The 22836-nt window shown below is 45.6% G+C and overlaps 9 non-coding genes and 38 pseudogenes across 9 annotated transcripts; all 47 read right to left on the bottom strand.

Moving 5' to 3' along the window:
• Positions 1–150: 150 nt before the first annotated feature.
• LOC148856906 (5S ribosomal RNA) lies at positions 151–268 on the bottom strand (annotated as a pseudogene).
• A 358-nt stretch (positions 269–626) lies between these two features.
• LOC148856905 (5S ribosomal RNA) lies at positions 627–745 on the bottom strand (annotated as a pseudogene).
• A 359-nt stretch (positions 746–1104) lies between these two features.
• Positions 1105–1222, bottom strand: LOC148856904 (5S ribosomal RNA; annotated as a pseudogene).
• A 359-nt stretch (positions 1223–1581) lies between these two features.
• LOC148856903 (5S ribosomal RNA) lies at positions 1582–1700 on the bottom strand (annotated as a pseudogene).
• A 359-nt stretch (positions 1701–2059) lies between these two features.
• Positions 2060–2177, bottom strand: LOC148856902 (5S ribosomal RNA; annotated as a pseudogene).
• Positions 2178–2536: 359 nt separating this feature from the next.
• Positions 2537–2655, bottom strand: LOC148856901 (5S ribosomal RNA; annotated as a pseudogene).
• Positions 2656–3014: 359 nt separating this feature from the next.
• Positions 3015–3132, bottom strand: LOC148856900 (5S ribosomal RNA; annotated as a pseudogene).
• A 359-nt stretch (positions 3133–3491) lies between these two features.
• LOC148856899 (5S ribosomal RNA) lies at positions 3492–3610 on the bottom strand (annotated as a pseudogene).
• Positions 3611–3969: 359 nt separating this feature from the next.
• Positions 3970–4087, bottom strand: LOC148856898 (5S ribosomal RNA). The gene has a single exon (XR_016097886.1). It is a non-coding gene; the product is annotated as a 5S ribosomal RNA (ribosomal RNA).
• A 359-nt stretch (positions 4088–4446) lies between these two features.
• LOC148856897 (5S ribosomal RNA) lies at positions 4447–4565 on the bottom strand. The gene has a single exon (XR_016097901.1). It is a non-coding gene; the product is annotated as a 5S ribosomal RNA (ribosomal RNA).
• Positions 4566–4924: 359 nt separating this feature from the next.
• On the bottom strand, positions 4925–5042 carry LOC148856896 (5S ribosomal RNA; annotated as a pseudogene).
• Positions 5043–5400: 358 nt separating this feature from the next.
• Positions 5401–5519, bottom strand: LOC148856895 (5S ribosomal RNA; annotated as a pseudogene).
• An 835-nt stretch (positions 5520–6354) lies between these two features.
• Positions 6355–6473, bottom strand: LOC148856894 (5S ribosomal RNA; annotated as a pseudogene).
• A 359-nt stretch (positions 6474–6832) lies between these two features.
• Positions 6833–6950, bottom strand: LOC148856893 (5S ribosomal RNA; annotated as a pseudogene).
• Positions 6951–7308: 358 nt separating this feature from the next.
• Positions 7309–7427, bottom strand: LOC148856892 (5S ribosomal RNA; annotated as a pseudogene).
• A 359-nt stretch (positions 7428–7786) lies between these two features.
• LOC148856891 (5S ribosomal RNA) lies at positions 7787–7904 on the bottom strand (annotated as a pseudogene).
• Positions 7905–8263: 359 nt separating this feature from the next.
• Positions 8264–8382, bottom strand: LOC148856890 (5S ribosomal RNA). The gene has a single exon (XR_016097872.1). It is a non-coding gene; the product is annotated as a 5S ribosomal RNA (ribosomal RNA).
• Positions 8383–8741: 359 nt separating this feature from the next.
• LOC148856889 (5S ribosomal RNA) lies at positions 8742–8858 on the bottom strand (annotated as a pseudogene).
• A 359-nt stretch (positions 8859–9217) lies between these two features.
• LOC148856888 (5S ribosomal RNA) lies at positions 9218–9336 on the bottom strand. The gene has a single exon (XR_016097900.1). It is a non-coding gene; the product is annotated as a 5S ribosomal RNA (ribosomal RNA).
• A 359-nt stretch (positions 9337–9695) lies between these two features.
• On the bottom strand, positions 9696–9813 carry LOC148856887 (5S ribosomal RNA). Its single transcript, XR_016097843.1, has one exon. It is a non-coding gene; the product is annotated as a 5S ribosomal RNA (ribosomal RNA).
• A 358-nt stretch (positions 9814–10171) lies between these two features.
• Positions 10172–10289, bottom strand: LOC148856886 (5S ribosomal RNA; annotated as a pseudogene).
• A 359-nt stretch (positions 10290–10648) lies between these two features.
• LOC148856885 (5S ribosomal RNA) lies at positions 10649–10767 on the bottom strand (annotated as a pseudogene).
• A 359-nt stretch (positions 10768–11126) lies between these two features.
• On the bottom strand, positions 11127–11244 carry LOC148856884 (5S ribosomal RNA; annotated as a pseudogene).
• A 359-nt stretch (positions 11245–11603) lies between these two features.
• LOC148856883 (5S ribosomal RNA) lies at positions 11604–11722 on the bottom strand (annotated as a pseudogene).
• A 359-nt stretch (positions 11723–12081) lies between these two features.
• On the bottom strand, positions 12082–12199 carry LOC148856882 (5S ribosomal RNA; annotated as a pseudogene).
• Positions 12200–12558: 359 nt separating this feature from the next.
• On the bottom strand, positions 12559–12677 carry LOC148856881 (5S ribosomal RNA; annotated as a pseudogene).
• A 359-nt stretch (positions 12678–13036) lies between these two features.
• On the bottom strand, positions 13037–13154 carry LOC148856880 (5S ribosomal RNA; annotated as a pseudogene).
• A 358-nt stretch (positions 13155–13512) lies between these two features.
• On the bottom strand, positions 13513–13631 carry LOC148856879 (5S ribosomal RNA). The gene has a single exon (XR_016097871.1). It is a non-coding gene; the product is annotated as a 5S ribosomal RNA (ribosomal RNA).
• Positions 13632–13990: 359 nt separating this feature from the next.
• Positions 13991–14109, bottom strand: LOC148856878 (5S ribosomal RNA; annotated as a pseudogene).
• Positions 14110–14468: 359 nt separating this feature from the next.
• On the bottom strand, positions 14469–14587 carry LOC148856877 (5S ribosomal RNA; annotated as a pseudogene).
• A 359-nt stretch (positions 14588–14946) lies between these two features.
• LOC148856876 (5S ribosomal RNA) lies at positions 14947–15064 on the bottom strand (annotated as a pseudogene).
• A 359-nt stretch (positions 15065–15423) lies between these two features.
• Positions 15424–15542, bottom strand: LOC148856875 (5S ribosomal RNA; annotated as a pseudogene).
• A 359-nt stretch (positions 15543–15901) lies between these two features.
• Positions 15902–16020, bottom strand: LOC148856874 (5S ribosomal RNA; annotated as a pseudogene).
• A 359-nt stretch (positions 16021–16379) lies between these two features.
• On the bottom strand, positions 16380–16498 carry LOC148856873 (5S ribosomal RNA; annotated as a pseudogene).
• A 359-nt stretch (positions 16499–16857) lies between these two features.
• LOC148856872 (5S ribosomal RNA) lies at positions 16858–16975 on the bottom strand (annotated as a pseudogene).
• Positions 16976–17334: 359 nt separating this feature from the next.
• Positions 17335–17453, bottom strand: LOC148856871 (5S ribosomal RNA). The gene has a single exon (XR_016098130.1). It is a non-coding gene; the product is annotated as a 5S ribosomal RNA (ribosomal RNA).
• A 359-nt stretch (positions 17454–17812) lies between these two features.
• LOC148856870 (5S ribosomal RNA) lies at positions 17813–17930 on the bottom strand (annotated as a pseudogene).
• Positions 17931–18288: 358 nt separating this feature from the next.
• Positions 18289–18406, bottom strand: LOC148856869 (5S ribosomal RNA; annotated as a pseudogene).
• A 224-nt stretch (positions 18407–18630) lies between these two features.
• LOC148856868 (5S ribosomal RNA) lies at positions 18631–18750 on the bottom strand. The gene has a single exon (XR_016097495.1). It is a non-coding gene; the product is annotated as a 5S ribosomal RNA (ribosomal RNA).
• A 358-nt stretch (positions 18751–19108) lies between these two features.
• On the bottom strand, positions 19109–19227 carry LOC148856867 (5S ribosomal RNA; annotated as a pseudogene).
• Positions 19228–19586: 359 nt separating this feature from the next.
• On the bottom strand, positions 19587–19704 carry LOC148856866 (5S ribosomal RNA; annotated as a pseudogene).
• A 359-nt stretch (positions 19705–20063) lies between these two features.
• On the bottom strand, positions 20064–20181 carry LOC148856865 (5S ribosomal RNA; annotated as a pseudogene).
• A 359-nt stretch (positions 20182–20540) lies between these two features.
• LOC148856864 (5S ribosomal RNA) lies at positions 20541–20659 on the bottom strand (annotated as a pseudogene).
• A 359-nt stretch (positions 20660–21018) lies between these two features.
• LOC148856863 (5S ribosomal RNA) lies at positions 21019–21135 on the bottom strand (annotated as a pseudogene).
• A 359-nt stretch (positions 21136–21494) lies between these two features.
• Positions 21495–21612, bottom strand: LOC148856862 (5S ribosomal RNA; annotated as a pseudogene).
• A 360-nt stretch (positions 21613–21972) lies between these two features.
• LOC148856861 (5S ribosomal RNA) lies at positions 21973–22091 on the bottom strand. The gene has a single exon (XR_016097511.1). It is a non-coding gene; the product is annotated as a 5S ribosomal RNA (ribosomal RNA).
• A 359-nt stretch (positions 22092–22450) lies between these two features.
• LOC148856860 (5S ribosomal RNA) lies at positions 22451–22568 on the bottom strand (annotated as a pseudogene).
• Between the last annotated feature and the right edge of the window lie 268 nt (positions 22569–22836).

Genomic DNA, 22836 nt, shown 5'->3' with positions numbered 1-22836 from the left:
CCAAAAGCCCGGTTTTGCACCGTTCCCATTCAGTAATGACGATCGTGCCGCAAATGGTCCGAGTATCCGGCGCGTTGTTTCTAGTTGTATCGCCGACACGACATATGGAATTTGCAAATAGTATATCAAAAATAAAATATTAATAAAATTGGGGTGCAACACGAGGACTTCCTAGGAGGTCACCAATCTTAGTACTTCTCTCGCCAAGAACGCTTAACTTCGAAGTTCAAATGGGATCCGATGCATTAGTGCTGGTATGATCGCACCCATTTTCTTCTTGCATGCTTAAATCTTTATGCACTCACTACTTTGCTCCCCTCCATTAATTCATTCAGACTTGAAAAAATGGTGTATGCAACTTTCCTCCCTTGGTACACGTGCACAAGCTCCCACGTGAGCGGAGTTATTCATTTCCAGATCTGCCGCAGCCCCGGATAGATGCAATACTATCGCGGGGCCCACAAGCACGACGAACACCCAAAGCCCGGTTTTGCACCATTCCCATTCAATAATGACGATCGAACCGCAAATGCTCCGAGTATCCGGCGCGTTGTTTCCAGTTGTCTCGCCGAAACAACAAATGGAATTTGCAAATAGTATATCAAAAATAAAATATTAATAAAATTGGGGTGCAACACGAGGACGTCCTAGGAGTTCACCAATCCTAGTACTACTCTCGTCCAAGCACGCTTAACTTCGGAGTTCTGATGGGATCTGGTGTATTAGTGCTGGTATGATCGCACCCGATTGCTTCTTGCTCGCTTAAATCTTTATGCACTCTCTATCTTGCTCCCCTCCATTAATTCATTCAGACTTGAAAAAACGGTGTATGCAACTTTCCTCCATTGGTACCCGTGCACAAGCTCCCACGTGAGCAGAGTTATTCATTTCCAGATCTGCCACAGCCCCGGATAGATGCAATAGTATCGCGGGGCCCACAATGCACGACGAACACCCAAAGCCTGGTTTTGCACCGTTCCCATTCAATAATGACGATCGAACCGCAAATGGTCCAAGTATCCAGCGCGTTGTTTCCAGTTGTTTCGTCGAAACGACATATGGAATTTGCAAATAGTATATCAAAAATAAAATATTAATAAAATTGGTGTGCAACACGAGGACTTCCTAGGAGGTCACCAATCTTAGTACTTCTCTCGCCAAGAACGCTTAACTTCGAAGTTCAAATGGGATCCGATGCATTAGTGCTGGTATGATCGCACCCATTTTCTTCCTGCATGCTTAAATCTTTATGCACTCACTATTTTGCTCCCCTCCATTAATTCTTTCAGACTTGAAAAAACGGTGTATGCAACTTTCCTCCCTTGGTACCCGTGCACAAGCTCCCACGTGAGCGGAGTTATTCATTTCCAGATCTGCCGCAGCCCCGGATAGATGCAATACTATCGTGGGGCCCACAATGCACGACGAACACCCAAAGCCCGGTTTTGCACCGTTCCCATTCAATAATGACGATCGAACCGCAAATGCTCCGAGTATCCGGCGCGTTGTTTCCAGTTGTCTCGCCGAAACGACATATGGAATTTGCAAATAGTATATCAAAAATAAAATATTAATAAAATTGGGGTGCAACACGAGGACTTCCTAGGAGTTCACCAATCCTAGTACTACTCTCGCCCAAGCACGCTTAACTTCGGAGTTCTGATGGGATCTGGTGTATTAGTGCTGGTATGATCGCACCCGATTGCTTATTGCTCGCTTAAATCTTTATGCACTCACTATCTTGCTCCCCTCCATTAATTCATTCAGACTTGAAAAAACGGTGTATGCAACTTTCCTCCCTTGGTACCCGTGCACAAGCTTCCACGTGACCGGAGTTATTCCTTTGTAGATCTGCCGTAGCCCCGGATAGATGCAATAATATCGCGGGGCCCACAATGCACGACGAATGCCAAAAGCCCGGTTTTGCACCGTTCCCATTCAGTAATGACGATCGTGCTGCAAATGCTCCGAGTATCCGGCGTGTTGTTACTAGTTGTATCGCCGAAACGACATATGGAACTTGCAAATAGTATATCAAAAATAAAATATTAATAAAATTGGGGTGCAACACGAGGACTTCTACGAGGTCACCAATCCTAGTACTACTCTCGCCCAAGCACGCTTAACTTCGGAGTTCTGATGGGATCCGGTGTATTAGTGCTGGTATGATCGCACCTGTTTGCTTCTTGCTCGCTTAAATCTTTATGCACTAACTATCTTGCTACCCTCCATTAATTCTTTCAGACTTGAAAAAATGGTGTATGCAACTTTCCTCCCTTGGTAACCGTGCACAAGCTCCCACGTGAGCGGAGTTATTCCTTTCCAGATCTGCCGCAGCCCCGGATAGATGCAATAATATCGCGGGGCCCACAATGAACGACGAATGCCAAAAGCCCGGTTTTGCACCGTTCCCATTCAGTAATGACGATCGTGCCGCAAATGGTCCGAGTATCCGGCGTGTTGTATCCAGTTGTCTCGCCGAAACGACATATGGAATTTGCAAATAGTATATCAAAAATAAAATATTAATATAATTGGGGTGCAACACGAGGACTTTCCAGGAGGTCACCCATCCTAGTACTACTCTTGCCCAAGCATGCTTAAATTCGGAGTTCTGATGGGATCCGGTGCATTAGTGCTGGTATGATCGCACCCGTTTGCTTTTTGCTCGCTTAAATCCTTATGCAGTCACTATCTTGTTCCCCTCGATTAATTATTTCAGACTTGAAAAAACGGTGTATGCAACTTTCCTCCCTTGGTAAACGTGCACAAGTTTCCACGTGAGCGGAGTTATTCCTTTGTAGATCTGCCGCAGCCCCGGATAGATGCAATAATATCGCGGGGCCCACAATGCACGACGAATGCCAAAAGCCCGGTTTTGTACCGTTCCCATTCAGTAATGACGATCGTGCCCCAAATGGTCTGAGTATCCGGCACGTTGTTTCTAGTTGTATCGCCGAAACGACATATGGAATTTGCAAATAGTATATCAAAAATAAAATATTAATAAAATTGGGGTGCAACACGAGGACTTCCTAGGAGGTCACCAATCTTAGTACTTCTCTCGCCAAGAACGCTTAACTTCGAAGTTCAAATGGGATCCGATGCATTAGTGCTGGTATGATCGCACCCATTTTCTTCCTGCATGCTTAAATCTTTATGCACTCACTACTTTGCTCCCCTCCATTAATTCTTTCAGACTTGAAAAAACGGTGTATTCAACTTTCCTCCCTTGGTACCCGTGCACAAGCTCCCACGTGAGCGGAGTTATTCATTTCCAGATCTGCCGCAGCCCCGGATAGATGCAATACTATCGCGGGGCCCACAATGCACGACGAACACCCAAAGCCCAGTTTTGCACCGTTCCCATTCAATAATGACGATCGAACCGCAAATGCTCCGAGTATCCGGCGCGTTGTTTCCAGTTGTCTCGCCGAAAAGACATATGGAATTTGCAAATAGTATATCAAAAATAAAATATTAATAAAATTGGGGTGCAACACGAGGACTTCCTAGGAGTTCACCAATCCTAGTACTACTCTCGCCCAAGCACGCTTAACTTCGGAGTTCTGATGGGATCTGGTGTATTAGTGCTGGTATGATCGCACCCGATTGCTTATTGCTCGCTTAAATCTTTATGCACTCACTATCTTGCTCCCCTCCATTAATTCATTCAGACTTGAAAAAACGGTGTATGCAACTTTCCTCCCTTGGTACCCGTGCACAAGCTTCCACGTGACCGGAGTTATTCCTTTGTAGATCTGCCGTAGCCCCGGATAGATGCAATAATATCGCGGGGCCCACAATGCACGACGAATGCCAACAGCCCGGTTTTGCACCGTTCCCATTCAGTAATGACGATCGTGCAGCAAATGGTCCGAGTATCCGGCGTGTTGTTACTAGTTGTATCGCCGAAACGACATATGGAATTTGCAAATAGTATATCAAAAATAAAATATTAATAAAATTGGGGTGCAACACGAGGACTTCTACGAGGTCACCAATCCTAGTACTACTCTCGCCCAAGCACGCTTAACTTCGGAGTTCTGATGGGATCCGGTGTATTAGTGCTGGTATGATCGCACCCATTTTCTTCTTGCTCGCTTAAATCTTTGTGCACTCACTATCTTGCTGCCCTCCATTAATTCTTTCAGACTTGAAAAAATGGTGTATGCAACTTTCCTCCCATTGTAACCGTGCACAAGCTCCCACGTGAGCGGAGTTCTTCCTTTCCAGATCTGCCGCAGCCCCGGATAGATGCAATAATATCGCGGGGCCCACAATGCACGACGAATGCTAAAAGCCCGGTTTTGCACCGTTCCCATTTAGAAATGACGATCATGCCGCAAATGGTCCGAGTATCCGGCGCGTTGTTTCCAGTTGTCTCGCTGAAACGACATATGGAATTTGCAAATAGTATATCAAAAATAAAATATTAATAAAATTGGGGTGCAACACGAGGACTTCCCAGGAGGTCACCCATCCTAGTACTACTCTTGCCCAAGCATGCTTAAATTCGGAGTTCTGATGGGATCCGGTGCATTAGTGCTGGTATGATCGCACCCGTTTGCTTTTTGCTCGCTTAAATCCTTATGCACTCACTATCTTGTTCCCCTCGATTAATTTTTTCAGACTTGAAAAAACGGTGTATGCAACTTTCCTCCCTTGGTAACCGTGCACAAGTTTCCACGTGAGCGGAGTTATTCCTTTGTAGATCTGCCGCAGCCCCGGATAGATGCAATAATATCGCGGGGCCCACAATGCACGACGAATGCCAAAAGCCCGGTTTTGCACCGTTCCCATTCAGTAATGACGATCGTGCCGCAAATGGTCCGAGTATCCGGCGCGTTGTTTCTAGTTGTATCGCCGAAACGACATATGGAATTTGCAAATAGTATATCAAAAATAAAATATTAATAAAATTGGGGTGCAACACGAGGACTTCCTAGGAGGTCACCAATCTTAGTACTTCTCTCGCCAAGAACGCTTAACTTCGAAGTTCAAATGGGATCCGATGCATTAGTGCTGGTATGATCGCACCCATTTTCTTCTTGCACGCTTAAATCTTTATGCACTCACTACTTTGCTCCCCTCCATTAATTCTTTCAGACTTGAAAAAATGGTGTATGCAACTTTCCTCCCTTGGTACACGTGCACAAGCTCCCACGTGAGCGGAGTTATTCATTTCCAGATCTGCCGCAGCCCCGGATAGATGCAATACTATCGCGGGGCCCACAAGCACGACGAACACCCAAAGCCCGGTTTTGCACCGTTCCCATTCAATAATGACTATCGAACCGCAAATGCTCCGAGTATCCGGCGCGTTGTTTCCAGTTGTCTCGCCGAAACAACATATGGAATTTGCAAATAGTATATCAAAAATAAAATATTAATAAAATTGGGGTGCAACACGAGGACGTCCTAGGAGTTCACCAATCCTAGTACTACTCTCGTCCAAGCACGCTTAACTTCGGAGTTCTGATGGGATCTGGTGTATTAGTGCTGGTATGATCGCACCCGATTGCTTCTTGCTCGCTTAAATCTTTATGCACTCTCTATCTTGCTCCCCTCCATTAATTCATTCAGACTTGAAAAAACGGTGTATGCAACTTTCCTCCATTGGTACCCGTGCACAAGCTCCCACGTGAGCAGAGTTATTCATTTCCAGATCTGCCGCAGCCCCGGATAGATGCAATAGTATCGCGGGGCCCACAATGCACGACGAACACCCAAAGCCCGGTTTTGCACCGTTCCCATTCAATAATGACGATCGAACCGCAAATGGTCCGAGTATCCTGCGTGTTGTTTCCAGTTGTTTCGTCGAAACGACATATGGAATTTGCAAATAGTATATCAAAAATAAAATATTAATAAAATTGGTGTGCAACACGAGGACTTCCTAGGAGGTCACCAATATTAGTACTTCTCTCGCCAAGAACGCTTAACTTCGAAGTTCAAATGGGATCTGATGCATTAGTGCTGGTATGATCGCACCCATTTTCTTCCTGCATGCTTAAATCTTTATGCACTCACTATTTTGCTCCCCTCCATTAATTCTTTCAGACTTGAAAAAACGGTGTATGCAACTTTCCTCCCTTGGTACCCGTGCACAAGCTCCCACGTGAGCGGAGTTATTCATTTCCAGTCTGCCGCAGCCCCGGATAGATGCAATACTATCGTGGGGCCCACAATGCACGACGAACACCCAAAGCCCGGTTTTGCACCGTTCCCATTCAATAATGACGATCGAACCGCAAATGCTCCGAGTATCCGGCTCGTTGTTTCCAGTTGTCTCGCCGAAACGACATATGGAATTTGCAAATAGTATATCAAAAATAAAATATTAATAAAATTGGGGTGCAACACGAGGACTTCCTAGGAGTTCACCAATCCTATTACTACTCTCGCCCAAGCACGCTTAACTTCGGAGTTCTGATGGGATCTGGTGTATTAGTGCTGGTATGATCGCACCCGATTGCTTATTGCTCGCTTAAATCTTTATGCACTCACTATCTTGCTCCCCTCCATTAATTCATTCAGATTTGAAAAAACGGTGTATGCAACTTTCCTCCCTTGGTACCCGTGCACAAGCTTCCACGTGACCGGAGTTATTCCTTTGTAGATCTGCCGTAGCCCCGGATAGATGCAATAATATCGCGGGGCCCACAATGCACGACGAATGCCAAAAGCCCGGTTTTGCACCGTTCCCATTCAGTAATGACGATCGTGCTGCAAATGCTCCGAGTATCCGGCGTGTTGTTACTAGTTGTATCGCCGAAACGACATATGGAACTTGCAAATAGTATATCAAAAATAAAATATTAATAAAATTGGGGTGCAACACGAGGACTTCTACGAGGTCACCAAACCTAGTACTACTCTCGCCCAAGCACGCTTAACTTCGGAGTTCTGATGGGATCCGGTGTATTAGTGCTGGTATGATCGCACCTGTTTGCTTCTTGCTCGCTTAAATCTTTATGCACTCACTATCTTGTTACCCTCCATTAATTCTTTCAGACTTGAAAAAATGGTGTATGCAACTTTCCTCCCTTGGTAACCGTGCACAAGCTCCCACGTGAGCGGAGTTATTCCTTTCCAGATCTGCCGCAGCCCCGGATAGATGCAATAATATCGCGGGGCCCACAATGAACGACGAATGCCAAAAGCCCGATTTTGCACCGTTCCCATTCATAATGACGATCGTGCCGCAAATGGTCCGAGTATCCGGCGCGTTGTTTCCAGTTGTCTCGCCGAAACGACATATGGAATTTGCAAATAGTATATCAAAAACAAAATATTAATATAATTGGGGTGCAACACGAGGACTTCCCAGGAGGTCACCCATCCTAGTACTACTCTTGCCCAAGCATGCTTAAATTCGGAGTTCTGATGGGATCCGGTGCATTAGTGCTGTTTTGATCGCACCCGTTTGCTTTTTGCTCGCTTAAATCCTTATGCAGTCACTATCTTGTTCCCCTCGATTAATTATTTCAGACTTGAAAAAACGGTGTATGCAACTTTCCTCCCTTGGTAACCGTGCACAAGTTTCCACGTGAGCGGAGTTATTCCTTTGTAGATCTGCCGCAGCCCCGGATAGATGCAAAAATATAGCGGGGCCCACAATGCACGACGAATGCCAAAAGCCCGGTTTTGTACCGTTCCCATTCAGTAATGACGATCGTGCCGCAAATGGTCCGAGTATCCGGCGCGTTGTTTCTAGTTGTATCGCCGAAACGACATATGGAATTTGCAAATAGTATATCAAAAATAAAATATTAATAAAATTGGGGTGCAACACGAGGACTTCCTAGGAGGTCACCAATCTTAGTACTTCTCTCGCCAAGAACGCTTAACTTCGAAGTTCAAATGGGATCCGATGCATTAGTGCTGGTATGATCGCACCCATTTTCTTCCTGCATGCTTAAATCTTTATGCACTCACTATTTTGCTCCCCTCCATTAATTCTTTCAGACTTGAAAAAACGGTGTATGCAACTTTCCTCCCTTGGTACCCGTGCACAAGCTCCCACGTGAGCGGAGTTATTCATTTCCAGATCTGCCGCAGCCCCGGATAGATGCAATACTATCGCGGGGCCCACAATGCACGACGAACACCCAAAGCCCGGTTTTGCACCGTTCCCATTCAGTAATGACGATCGAGCCGCAAATGCTCCGAGTATCCGGCGCGTTGTTTCCAGTTGTCTCGCCGAAACGACATATGGAATTTGCAAATAGTATATCAAAAATAAAATATTAATAAAATTGGGGTGCAACACGAGGACTTCCTAGGAGGTCACCAATCCTAGTACTACTCTCGCCCAAGCACGCTTAACTTCGGAGTTCTGATGGGATCTGGTGTATTAGTGCTGGTATGATCGCACCCGTTTGCTTATTGCTCGCTTAAATCTTTATGCACTCACTATCTTGCTCCCCTCCATTAATTCATTCTGACTTGAAAAAACGGTGTATGCAACTTTCCTCCCTTGGTACCCGTGCACAAGCTTCCACGTGAGCGGAGTTATTCCTTTGTAGATCTGCCGTAGCCCCGGATAGATGCAATAATATCGCGGGGCCCACAATGCACGACGAATGCCAAAAGCCCGGTTTTGCACCGTTCCCATTCAGTAATGACGATCGTGCCGCAAATGGTCCGAGTATCCGGCGTGTTGTTTCTAGTTGTATCGCCGAAACGACATATGGAACTTGCAAATAGTATATCAAAAATAAAATATTAATAAAATTGGGGTGCAACACGAGGACTTCTTGGAGGTCACCAATCTTAGTACTACTCTCGCCAAGCACGCTTAACTTCGGAGTTCAAATGGGATCCGGTGTATTAGTGCTGGTATGATCGCACCCATTTTCTTCTTGCTCGCTTAAATCTTTGTGCACTCACTATCTTGCTGCCCTCCATTAATTCTTTCAGACTTGAAAAAATGGTGTATGCAACTTTCCTCCCATTGTAACCATGCACAAGCTCCCACGTGAGCGGAGTTCTTCCTTTCCAGATCTGCCGCAGCCCCGGATAGATGCAATAATATCGCGGGGCCCACAATGCACGACGAATGCTAAAAGCCCGGTTTTGCACCGTTCCCATTTAGTAATGACGATCGTGCCGCAAATGGTCCGAGTATCCGGCGCGTTGTTTCCAGTTGTCTCGCTGAAACGACATATGGAATTTGCAAATAGTATATCAAAAATAAAATATTAATAAAATTGGGGTGCAACACGAGGACTTCCCAGGAGGTCACCCATCCTAGTACTACTCTTGCCCAAGCATGCTTAAATTCGGAGTTCTGATGGGATCCGGTGCATTAGTGCTGGTATGATCGCACCCGTTTGCTTTTTGCTCGCTTAAATCCTTATGCACTCACTATCTTGTTCCCCTCGATTAATTATTTCAGACTTGAAAAAACGGTGTATGCAACTTTCCTCCCTTGGTAACCGTGCACAAGTTTCCACGTGAGCGGAGTTATTCCTTTGTAGATCTGCCGCAGCCCCGGATAGATGCAATAATATCGCGGGGCCCACAATGCACGACGAATGCCAAAAGCCCGGTTTTGCACCGTTCCCATTCTGTAATGACGATCGTGCCGCAAATGGTCCGAGTATCCGGCGCGTTGTTTCTAGTTGTATCGCCGAAACGACATATGGAATTTGCAAATAGTATATCAAAAATAAAATATTAATAAAATTGGGGTGCAATACGAGGACTTCTACGAGGTCACCAATCCTAGTACTACTCTCGCCCAAGCACGCTTAACTTCGGAGTTCTGATGGGATCCGGTGTATTAGTGCTGGTATGATCGCACCCATTTTCTTCTTGCTCGCTTAAATCTTTGTGCACTCACTATCTTGCTGCCCTCCATTAATTCATTCAGACTTGAAAAAATGGTGTATGCAACTTTCCTCCCTTGGTACACGTGCACAAGCTCCCACGTGAGCGGAGTTATTCATTTCCAGATCTGCCGCAGCCCCGGATAGATGCAATACTATCGCGGGGCCCACAAGAACGACGAACACCCAAAGCCCGGTTTTGCACCGTTCCCATTCAATAATGACGATCGAACCGCAAATGCTCCGAGTATCCGGCGCGTTGTTTCCAGTTGTCTCGCCGAAACAACAAATGGAATTTGCAAATAGTATATCAAAAATAAAATATTAATAAAATTGGGGTGCAACACGAGGACTTCCTAGGAGGTCACCAATCTTAGTACTTCTCTCGCCAAGAACGCTTAACTTCGAAGTTCAAATGGGATCCGATGCATTAGTGCTGGTATGATCGCACCCATTTTCTTCCTGCATGCTTAAATCTTTATGCACTCACTATTTTGCTCCCCTCCATTAATTCTTTCAGACTTGAAAAAATGGTGTATGCAACTTTCCTCCCTTGGTACACGTGCACAAGCTCCCACGTGAGCGGAGTTATTCATTTCCAGATCTGCCGCAGCCCCGGATAGATGCAATACTATCACGGGGCCCACAATGCACGACGAACACCCAAAGGCCGGTTTTGCACCTTTCCCATTCAATAATGACGATCGAACCGCAAATGCTCCGAGTATCCGGCGCGTTGTTTCCAGTTGTCTCGCCGAAACAACAAATGGAATTTGCAAATAGTATATCAAAAATAAAATATTAATAAAATTGGGGTGCAACACGAGGACGTCCTAGGAGTTCACCAATCCTAGTACTACTCTCGCCCAAGCACGCTTAACTTCAGAGTTCTGATGGGATCTGGTGTATTAGTGCTGGTATGATCACACCCGATTGCTTCTTGCTCACTTAAATCTTTATGCACTCTCTATCTTGCTCCCCTCCATTAATTCATTCAGACTTGAAAAAACGGTGTATGCAACTTTCCTCCATTGGTACCCGTGCACAAGCTCCCACGTGAGCGGAGTTATTCATTTCCAGATCTGCCGCAGCCCCGGATAGATGCAATAGTATCGCGGGGCCCACAATGCACGACGAACACCAAAAGCCCGGTTTTGCACCGTTCCCATTCAATAATGACGATCGAACCGCAAATGGTCCGAGTATCCAGCGCGTTGTTTCCAGTTGTTTCGTCGAAACGACATATGGAATTTGCAAATAGTATATCAAAAATAAAATATTAATAAAATTGGTGTGCAACACGAGGACTTCCTAGGATGTCACCAATCTAAGTACTTCTCTCGCCAAGAACGCTTAACTTCGAAGTTCAAATGGGATCCGATGCATTAGTGCTGGTATGATCGCACCCATTTTCTTCCTACATGCTTAAATCTTTATGCACTCACTATTTTGCTCCCCTCCATTAATTCTTTCAGACTTGAAAAAACGGTGTATGCAACTTTCCTCCCTTGGTACCCGTGCACAAGCTCCCACGTGAGCGGAGTTATTCATTTCCAGATCTGCCGCAGCCCCGGATAGATGCAATACTATCGTGGGGCCCACAAAGCACGACGAACACCCAAAGCCCGGTTTTGCACCGTTCCCATTCAGTAATGACGATCCTACCGCAAATGCTCCGAGTATACGGCGCGTTGTTTCCAGTTGTCTCGCCGAAACGACATATGGAATTTGCAAATAGTATATCAAAAATAAAATATTAATAAAATTGGGGTGCAACACGAGGACTTCCTAGGAGTTCACCAATCCTAGTACTACTCTCGCCCAAGCACGCTTAACTTCGGAGTTCTGATGGGATCTACTGTATTAGTGCTGGTATGATCGCACCCGATTGCTTCTTGCTCACTTAAATCTTTATGCACTCTCTATCTTGCTCCCCTCCATTAATTCATTCAGACTTGAAAAAACGGTGTATGCAACTTTCCTCCATTGGTACCCGTGCACAAGCTCCCACGTGAGCGGAGTTATTCATTTCCAGATCTGCCGCAGCCCCGGATAGATGCAATAGTATCGCGGGGCCCACAATGCACGATGAACACCAAAAGCCCGGTTTTGCACCGTTCCCATTCAATAATGACGATCGAACCGCAAATGGTCCGAGTATCCAGCGCGTTGTTTCCAGTTGTTTCGTCGAAACGACATATGGAATTTGCAAATAGTATATCAAAAATAAAATATTAATAAAATTGGTGTGCAACACGAGGACTTCCTAGGATGTCACCAATCTTAGTACTTCTCTCGCCAAGAACGCTTAACTTCGAAGTTCTAATGGGATCCGATGCATTAGTGCTGGTATGATCGCACCCATTTTCTTCCTGCATGCTAAAATCTTTATGCACTCACTATTTTGCTCCCCTCCATTAATTCTTTCAGACTTGAAAAAACGGTGTATGCAACTTTCCTCCCATGGTACCCGTGCACAAGCTCCCACGTGAGCGGAGTTATTCATTTCCAGATCTGCCGCAGCCCCGGATAGATGCAATACTATCATGGGGCCCACAATGCACGACGAACACCCAAAGCCCGGTTTTGCACCGTTCCCATTCAATAATGACGATCGAACCGCAAATGCTCCGAGTATCCGGCACGTTGTTTCCAGTTGTCTCGCCGAAACGACATATGGAATTTGCAAATAGTATATCAAAAATAAAATATTAATAAAATTGGGGTGCAACACGAGGACTTCCTAGGAGTTCACCAATCCTAGTACTACTCTCGCCCAAGCACGCTTAACGTCGGAGTTCTGATGGGATCTGGTGTATTAGTGCTGGTATGATCGCACCCGATTGCTTATTGCTCGCTTAAATCATTATGCACTCACTATCTTGCTCCCCTCCATTAATTCATTCAGACTTGAAAAAACGGTGTATGCAACTTTCCTCCCTTGGTACCCGTGCACAAGATTCCACGTGACCGGAGTTATTCCTTTGTAGATCTGCCGTAGCCCCGGATAGATGCAATAATATCGCGGGGCCCACAATGCACGACGAATGCCAAAAGCCCGGTTTTGCACCGTTCCCATTCAGTAATGACGATCGTGCCGCAAATGCTCCGAATATCCGGCGTGTTGTTACTAGTTGTATCGCCGAAACGACATATGGAACTTGCAAATAGTATATCAAAAATAAAATATTAATAAAATTGGGGTGCAACACGAGGACTTCTACGAGGTCACCAATCCTAGTACTACTCTCGCCCAAGCACGCTTAACTTCGGAGTTCTGATGGGATCCGCTGTATTAGTGCTGGTATGATCGCACCTGTTTGCTTCTTGCTCGCTTAAATTTTTATGCACTCACTATCTTGCTCCCGTCCATTAATTCTTTCAGACTTGAAAAAATGGTGTATGCAACTTTCCTACCTTGGTAACCGTGCACAAGCTCCCACGTGAGCGGAGTTATTCCTTTCCAGATCTGCCGCAGCCCCGGATAGATGCAATAATATCGCGGGGCCACAATGCACGACGAACACCCAAAGGCCGGTTTTGCACCGTTCCCATTCAATAATGACGATCGAACCGCAAATGCTCCGAGTATCCGGCACGTTGTTTCCAGTTGTCTCGCCGAAACGACATATGGAATTTACAAATAGTATATCAAAAATAAAATATTAATAAAATTGGGGTGCAACACGAGGACTTCCTAGGAGGTCACCAATCCTAGTACTACTCTCGCCCAAGCACGCTTAACTTCGGAGTTCTGATGGGATCTGGTGTATTAGTGCTGGTATGATCGCACCCGATTGCTTATTGCTCGCTTAAATCTTTTTGCACTCACTATTTTGCTCCCCTCCATTAATTCTTTCAGACTTGAAAAAACGGTGTATGCAACTTTCCTCCCTTGGTACCTGTGCACAAGCTCCCACGTGAGCGGAGTTATTCATTTCCAGATCTGCCGCAGCCCCGGATAGATGCAATACTATCGCGGGGCCCACAATGCACGATGAACACCCAAAGCCCGGTTTTGCACCGTTCCCATTCAATAATGACGATCGAACCGCAAATGCTCCGAGTATCCGGCGCGTTGTTTCCAGTTGTCTTGCCGAAACGACATATGGAATTTGCAAATACTATATCAAAAACAAAATATTAATAAAATTGGGGTGCAACACGAGGACTTCCTAGTAGTTCACCAATCCTAGTACTACTCTCCCCCAAGCACGCTTAACTTCGGAGTTCTGATGGGATCTGGTGTATTAGTGCTGGTATGATCGCACCCGATTGCTTATTGCTCGCTTAAATCTTTATGCACTCACTATCTTGCTCCACTCCATTAATTCATTCAGACTTGAGAAAACGGTGTATGCAACTTTCCTCCCTTGGTACCCGTGCACAAGCTTCCACGTGACCGGAGTTATTCCTTTGTAGATCTGCCGTAGCCCCGGATAGATGCAATAATATCGCGGGGCCCACAATGCACGACGAATGCCAAAAGCCCGGTTTTGCACCGTTCCCATTCAGTAATGACGATCGTGCCGCAAATGGTCCGAGTATCCGGCGTGTTGTTACTAGTTGTATCGCCGAAACGACATATGGAACTTGCAAATAGTATATCAAAAATAAAATATTAATAAAATTGGGGTGCAACACGAGGACTTCCTTGGAGGTCACCAATCCTAGTACTACTCTCGCCCAGGCACGCTTAACTTCGGAGTTCTGATGGGATCCGGTGTATTTGTGCTGGTATGATCGCACCTGTTTGCTTCTTGCTCGCTTAAATCTTTATGCACTCACTATCTTGCTCCCCTCCATTAATTCTTTCAGACTTGAAAAAATGGTGTATGCAACTTTCCTCCCTTGGTAACCGTGCACAAGCTCCCACGTGAGCGGAGTTATTCCTTTCCAGATCTGCCGCAGCCCCGGATAGATGCAATAATATCGCGGGGCCCACAATGCACGATGAATGCCAAAAGCCCGATTTTGCACCGTTCCCATTCAGTAATGACGATCGTGCCGCAAATGGTCCGAGTATCCGGCGTGTTGTTTCTAGTTGTCTCGCCGAAACGACATATGGAATTTGCAAATAGTATATCAAAAATAAAATATTAATAAAATTGGGGTGCAACACGAGGACTTCCTTGGAGGTCACCAATCTTAGTACTACTCTCGCCAAGAACGCTTATCTTCGGAGTTCAAATGGGATCCGATGCTTTAGTGCTGGTATGATCGCACCCATTTTCTTCTTGCTCGCTTAAATCTTTGTGCACTCACTATCTTGCTGCCCTCCATTAATTCTTTCAGATTTGAAAAAACGGTGTATGCAACTTTCCTCCCATTGTAACCGTGCACAAGCTCCCACGTGAGCGGAGTTATTCATTTCCAGATCTGCCGCAGCCCCGGATAGATGCAATACTTTCGCGGGGCCCACAATGCACGACGAACACCCAAAGGCCGGTTTTGCACCGTTCCCATTCAATAATGACGATCGAACCGCAAATGCTCCGAGTATCCGGCGTGTTGTTTCCAGTTGTCTCGCCGAAACGACATATGAAATTTGCAAATAGTATATCAAAAATAAAATATTAATAAAATTGGGGTGCAACACGAGGACTTCCCAGGAGGTCACCCATCCGAGTACTACTCTTGCCCAAGAATGCTTAACTTCGGAGTTCTGATGGGATCCGGTGCATTAGTGCTAGTATGATCGCACCCGTTTGCTTTTTGCTCGCTTAAATCTTTATGCACTCACTATTTTGCTCCCCTCCATTAATTCTTTCAGACTTGAAAAAACAGTGTATGCAACTTTCCTCCCTTGGTACCCGTGCACAAGCTCCCACGTGAGCGGAGTTATTCATTTCATGATCTGCCACAGCCCCGGATAGATGCAATACTATCACGGGGCCCACAATGCACGACGAACACCCAAAGCCCGGTTTTGCACCGTTCCCATTCAATAATGACGATCGAACCGCAAATGCTCCGAGTATCCGGCGCGTTGTTTCCAGTTGTCTCGCCGAAACGACATATGGAATTTGCAAATAGTATATCAAAAATAAAATATTAATAAAATTGGGGTGCAACACGAGGACTTCCTAGGACTTCACCAATCCTAGTACTACTCTCGCCCAAGCACGCTTAACTTCGGAGTTCTGATTGGATCCGGTGTATTAGTGCTGGTATCATCGCACCCGTTTGCTTCTTGCTCGCTTAAATCTTTGTGCACTCACTATCTTGCTGCCCTCCATTAATTCTTTTAGACTTGAAAAAACGGTGTATGCAACTTTCCTCCCATGGTAACCGTGCACAGGCTTCCACGTGAGCGGAGTTATTCTTTTCCAGATCTGCCGCAGCCCCGGATAGATGCAATAATATCGCGGGGCCCACAATGCACGACGAATGCCAAAAGCCCGGTTTTGCACCGTTCCCATTTAGTTATGACGATCGTGCCGCAAATGGTCCGAGTATCCGGCGCGTTGTTTCCAGTTGTCTCGCCGAAACGACATATGGAATTTGCAAATAGTATATCAAAAATAAAATATTAATAAAATTGGGGTGCAACACGAGGACTTCCCAGGAGGTCACCCATCCGAGTACTACTCTTGCCCAAGAATGCTTAACTTCGGAGTTCTGATGGGATCCGGTGCATTAGTGCTAGTATGATCGCACCCGTTTGCTTTTTGCTCGCTTAAATCTTTATGCACTCACTATCTTGTTCCCCTCCATTAATTATTTCAGACTTGAAAAAACGGTGTATGCAACTTTCCTCCCTTGGTACCCGTGCACAAACTTCCACGTGAGCGGAGTTATTCCTTTGTAGATCTGCCGCAGCCCCGGATAGATGCAATAATATCGCGGGGCCCACAATGCACAACGAATGCCAAAAGCCCGGTTTTGCACCGTTCCCATTCAGTAATTACGATCGTGCCGCAAATGGTCCGAGTATCCGGCGTGTTGTTTCTAGTTGTATCGCCGAAACGACATATGGAATTTGCAAATAGTATATCAAAAATAAAATATTAATAAAATTGGGGTGCAACACGAGGACTTCCTAGGAGGTCACCAATCTTAGTACTACTCTCGCCAAGAACGCTTAACTTCGGAGTTCAAATGGGATCCGATGCATTAGTGCTGGTATGATCGCACCCATTTTCTTCTTACTCGCTTAAATCTTTGTGCACTCACTATCTTGCTGCCCTCCATTAATTCTTTCAGATTTGAAAAAACGGTGTATGCAACTTTCCTCCCATGGTAACCGTGCACAAGCTTCCACGTGAGCGGAGTTATTCCTTTCCAGATCTGCCGCAGCCCCGGATAGATGCAATAATATCGCGGGGCCCACAATGCACGACGAATGCCAAAAGCCCGGTTTTGCACCGTTCCCATTTAGTTATGACGATCGTGCCGCAAATGGTCCGAGTATCCGGCGCGTTGTTTCCAGTTGTCTCGCCGAAACGACATATGGAATTTGCAAATAGTATATCAAAAATAAAATATTTATAAAATTGGGGTGCAACACGAGGACTTCCTAGGAGGTCGCCCATCCTAGTACTACTCTTGCCCAAGCATGCTTAACTTCGGAGTTCTTATGGGATCCGGTGCATTAGTGCTGGTATGATCGCACCCGTTTGCTTTTTGCTCGCTTAAATCTTTATGCACTCACTATCTTGTTCCCCTCCATTAATTATTTCAGACTTGAAAAAACGGTGTATGCAACTTTCCTCCCTTGGTAACCGTGCACAAGCTTCCACGTGAGCGGAGTTATTCCTTTGTAGATCTGCCGTAGCCCCGGATAGATGCAATAATATCGCGGGGCCCACAATGCACGACGAATGCCAAAAGCCCAGTTTTGCACCGTTCCCATTCAGAAATGACGATCGTGCCGCAAATGGTCCGAGTATCCGGCGTGTTGTTACTAGTTGTATCGCTGAAATGACATATGGAACTTGCAAATAGTATATCAAAAATAAAATATTAATAAAATTGGGGTGCAACACGAGGACTTCCGAGGAGGTCACCAATCTTAGTACTTCTCTCGCCAAGAACGCTTAACTTCGAAGTTCAAATGGGATCCGATGCATTAGTGCTGGTATGATCGCACCCATTTTCTTCTTGCACGCTTAAATCTTTATGCACTCACTATTTTGCTCCCCTCCATTAATTCTTTCAGACTTGAAAAAACGGTGTATGCAACTTTCCTCCCTTGGTACCCGTGCACAAGCTCCCACGTGAGCGGAGTTATTCATTTCCAGATCTGCCGCAGTCCCGGATAGATGCAATACTATCGCAGGGCCCACAATGCACGACGAACACCCAAAGCGCGGTTTTGCACCGTTCCCATTCAATAATGACGATCGAACCGCAAATGCTCCGAGTATCCGTCGCGTTGTTTCTAGTTGTCTCGCCGAAACGACATATGGAATTTGCAAATGGTATATCAAAAATAAATATTAATAAAATAGGGGTGCAACACGAGGACTTCCTAGGAGGTCACCAATCTTAGTACTACTCTCGCCAAGAACGCTTAACTTCGGAGTTCAAATGGGATCCGATGCATTAGTGCTTGTATGATCGCACCCATTTTCCTCTTGCTCGCTTAAATATTTATGCACTCACTATTTTGCTCCCCTCCATTAATTCTTTCAGACTTGAAAAAACGGTGTATGCAACTTTCCTCCCATTTAGTCATGACGATCGTGCTGCAAATGTTCCGAGTATTCGGCGCGTTGTTTGCAGTTGTCTCGCCGAAACGACATATGGAATTTGCAAATAGATATATCAAAAATAAAATATTAATAAAATTGGGGTGCAACACGAGGACTTTCCCAGGAGGTCACCCATCCTAGTACTACTCTTGCCCAAGCATGCTTAACTTCGGAGTTCTGATGGGATCCGGTGCATTAGTGCTGGTATGATCGCACCCGTTTGCTTTTTGCTTGCTTAAATCTTTATGCACTCACTATCTTGTTCCCCTCCATTAATTATTTCAGACTTGAAAAAACGGTGTATGCAACTTTCCTCCCTTGGTACCCGTGCACAAGCTTCCACGTGAGCAGAGTTATTCCTTTGTAGATCTGCCGCAGCCCCGGATAGATGCAATAATATCGCGGGGCCACAATGCACGACGAATGCCAAAAGCCCGGTTTTGCACCGTTCCCATTCAGTAATGACGATCGTGCCGCAAATGCTCCGAGTATCCGGCGTGTTGTTTCCAGTTGTCTCGCCGAAACGACATATGGAATTTGCAAATAGTATATCAAAAATAAAATATTAATAAAATTGGGGTGCAACACGAGGACTTCCTAGGAGTTCACCAATCCTAGTACTACTCTCGCCCAAGCACGCTTAACTTCGGAGTTCTGATGGGATCCGGTGTCTTAGTGCTTGTATGATCGCTCCCGATTGCTTCTTGCTCGCTTAAATCTTTATGCACTCACTATCTTGCTCCCCTCCATTAATTCATTCAAAATTGAAAAAACGGTGTATGCAACTTTCCTCCCTGGGTACACGTGCACAAGCTCCCACGTGAGTGGAGTTATTCATTTCCAGATCTGCCGCAGCCCCGGATAGATGCAATAGTATCGCGGGGCCCACAATGCACGACGAACACCCAAAGCCCGGTTTTGCACCATTCCCATTCAATAATGACGATCGAACCGCAAATGGTCCGAGTATCCGGTGCGTTGTTTCCAGTTGTTTCGCCGAAACGACATATGGAATTTGCAAATAGTATATCAAAAATAAAATATTAATAAAATTGGGGTGCAACACGAGGACTTCCTACGAGGTCACCAATCTTAGTACTACTCTCGCCAAGAACGCTTAACTTCGGAGTTCAAATGGGATCCGATGCATTAGTGCTGGTATGATCGCACCCATTTTCTTCTTGCACGCTTAAATCTTTATGCACTCACTATTTTGCTCCCCTCCATTAATTCTTTCAGACTTGAAAAAATGGTGTATGCAACTTTCCTCCCTTGGTACCCGTGCACAAGATCCCACGTGAGCGGAGTTATTCATTTCGAGATCTGCCACAGCCCCGGATAGATGCAATACTATCGCGGGGCCCACAATGCACGACGAACACCAAAAGCCCGGTTGTGCACCGTTCCCATTCAGTAATGACGATCGAACCGCAAATGGTCCGAGTATCCGGCGTGTTGTTTCTAGTTGTCTCGCCGAAACGACATATGGAATTTGCAAATAGTATATCAAAAATAAAATATTAAAAAAATTGGGGTGCAACACGGGGACTTCCTTGGAGGTCACCAATCTTAGTACTACTCTCGCCAAGAACGCTTAACTTCGGAGTTCAAATGGGATCCGATGCATTAGTGCTGGTATGATCGCACCCATTTTCTTCTTACTCGCTTAAATCTTTGTGCACTCACTATCTTGCTGCCCTGCATTAATTCTTTCAGATTTGAAAAAACGGTGTATGCAACTTTCCTCCCATGGTAACCGTGCACAAGCTTCCCCGTGAGCGGAGTTATTCCTTTGCAGATCCGCCGCAGCCCCGGATAGATGCAATAATATCGCGGGGCCCACAATGCACAACGAATGCCAAAAGCCCGGTTTTGCACCGTTCCCATTTAGTTATGACGATCGTACCGCAAATGGTCCGAGTATCCAGCGCGTTGTTTCCAGTTGTCTCACCGAAACGACATATGGAATTTGCAAATAGTATATCAAAAATAAAATATTAATAAAATTGGGGTGCAACACGAGGACATCCCAGGAGTTCACCCATCCTAGTACTACTCTTGCCCAAGCATGCTTAACTTCGGAGTTCTGATGGGATCCGGTGCATTAGTGCTGGTATGATCGCACCCGTTTGCTTTTTGCTCGCTTAAATCTTTATGCACTCACTATCTTGTTCCCCTCCATTAATTATTACAGATTTGAAAAAATGGTGTATGCAACTTTCCTCCCTTGGTAACCGTGCACAAGCTTCCACGTGAGCGGAGTTATTCCTTTGTAGATCTACCGTAGCCCCGGATAGATGCAATAATATCGCGGGGCCCACAATGCATGACGAATGCCAAAAGCCCGGTTTTGCACCGTTCCCATTCAGTAATGACGATCGTGCCGCAAATGGTCCGAGTATCCGGCGTGTTGTTACTAGTTGTATCGCCGAAACGACATATGGAACTTGCAAATAGTATATCAAAAATAAAATATTTATAAAATTGGGGTGCAACACGAGGACTTCTACGAGGTCACCAATCTTAGTACTACTCTCGCCAAGAACGCTTAACTTCGGAGTTCAAATGGGATCCGATGCATTAGTACTGGTATGATCGCACCCATTTTCTTCTTGCACGCTTAAATCTTTATGCACTCACTATTTTGCTCCCCTCCATTAATTCTTTCAGACTTGAAAAAACGGTGTATGCAACTTTCCTCCCTTGGTACCCGTGCACAAGCTCCCACGTGAGCGGAGTTATTCATTTCCAGATCTGCCGCAGCCCCGGATAGATGCAATACTATCGCGGGGCCCACAATGCACGACGAACACCCAAAGCGCGGTTTTGCACCGTTCCCATTCAATAATGACGATCGAACCGCAAATGCTCCGAGTATCCGGCGCGTTGTTTCCAGTTGTCTCGCCGAAACGACATATGGAATTTGCAAATAGTATATCAAAAATAAAATATTAATAAAATTGGGGTGCAACACGAGGACTTCCTAGGAGGTCACCAATCTAAGTACTACTCTCACCAAGAACGCTTAACTTCGGAGTTCAAATGGGATCCGATGCATTAGTGCTTGTATGATCGCACCCATTTTCTTCTTGCTCGCTTAAATCTTTATGCACTCACTATTTTGCTCCCCTCCATTAATTCTTTCAGACTTGAAAAAACGGTGTATGCAACTTTCCTCCCATGGTAACCGTGCACAGGCTTCCACGTGAGCGGAGTTATTCCTTTCCAGATCTGCCGCAGCCCCGGATAGATGCAATAATATCACGGGGCCCACAATGCACGACGAATGCCAAAAGCCCGGTTTTGCACCGTTCCCATTTAGTTATGACGATCGTGCCGCAAATGGTCCGAGTATCCGGCGCGTTGTTTCCAGCTGTCTCGCCGAAACGACATATGGAATTTGCAAATAGATATATCAAAAATAAAATATTAATAAAATTGGGGTGCAACACGAGGACTTCCCAGGAGGTCACCCATCCTAATACTACTCTTGCCCAAGCATGCTTAACTTCGGAGTTCTGATGGGATCCGGTGCATTAGTGCTGGTATGATCGCACCCGTTTGCTTTTTGCTCGCTTAAATCTTTATGCACTCACTATCTTGTTTCCCTCCATTAATTATTTCAGACTTGAAAAAACGGTGTATGCAACTTTCCTCCCTTGGTACCCGTGCACAAGCTTCCACGTGAGCGGAGTTATTCCTTTGTAGATCTGCCGCAGCCCCGGATAGATGCAATAATATCGCGGGGCCCACAATGCACGACGAATGCCAAAAGCCCGGTTTTGCACCGTTCCCATTCAGTAATGACGATCGCGCCGCAAATGGTTCGAGTATCCGGAGTGTTGTTTCTAGTTGTATCGCCGAAACGACATATGGAATTTGCAAATAGTATATCAAAAATAAAATATTAATAAAATTGGGGTGCAACACGAGGACTTCCTAGGAGGTCACCAATCTTAGTACTACTCTCGCCAAGAACGCTTAACTTCGGAGTTCAAATGGGATCCGATGCATTAGTGCTGGTATGATCGCACCCATTTTCTTCTTGCACGCTTAAATCTTTATGCACTCACTATTTTGCTCCCCTCCATTAATTCTTTCAGACTAGAAAAAACGGTGTATGCAACATTCCTCCCTTGGTACCCGTGCACAAGCTCCCATGTGAGCGGAGTTATTCATTTCCAGATCTGCCGCAGCCCCGGATAGATGCAATACTATCGCGGGGCCCACAATGCACGACGAACACCAAAAGCCCGGTTTTGCACCGTTCCCATTCAGTAATGACGAACGAACCGCAAATGGTG

The sequence above is a fragment of the Nelumbo lutea genome, chromosome 4, assembly GCF_056320005.1.
Source record: "Nelumbo lutea isolate HS-2025 chromosome 4, American lotus-T2T, whole genome shotgun sequence".
In the NCBI taxonomy this organism is placed as follows: Eukaryota; Viridiplantae; Streptophyta; class Magnoliopsida; order Proteales; family Nelumbonaceae; genus Nelumbo; species Nelumbo lutea.
The sequence above is the reverse complement of the archived record's forward strand: the minus strand, read 5'-3'. Positions and strand labels throughout refer to the sequence as shown.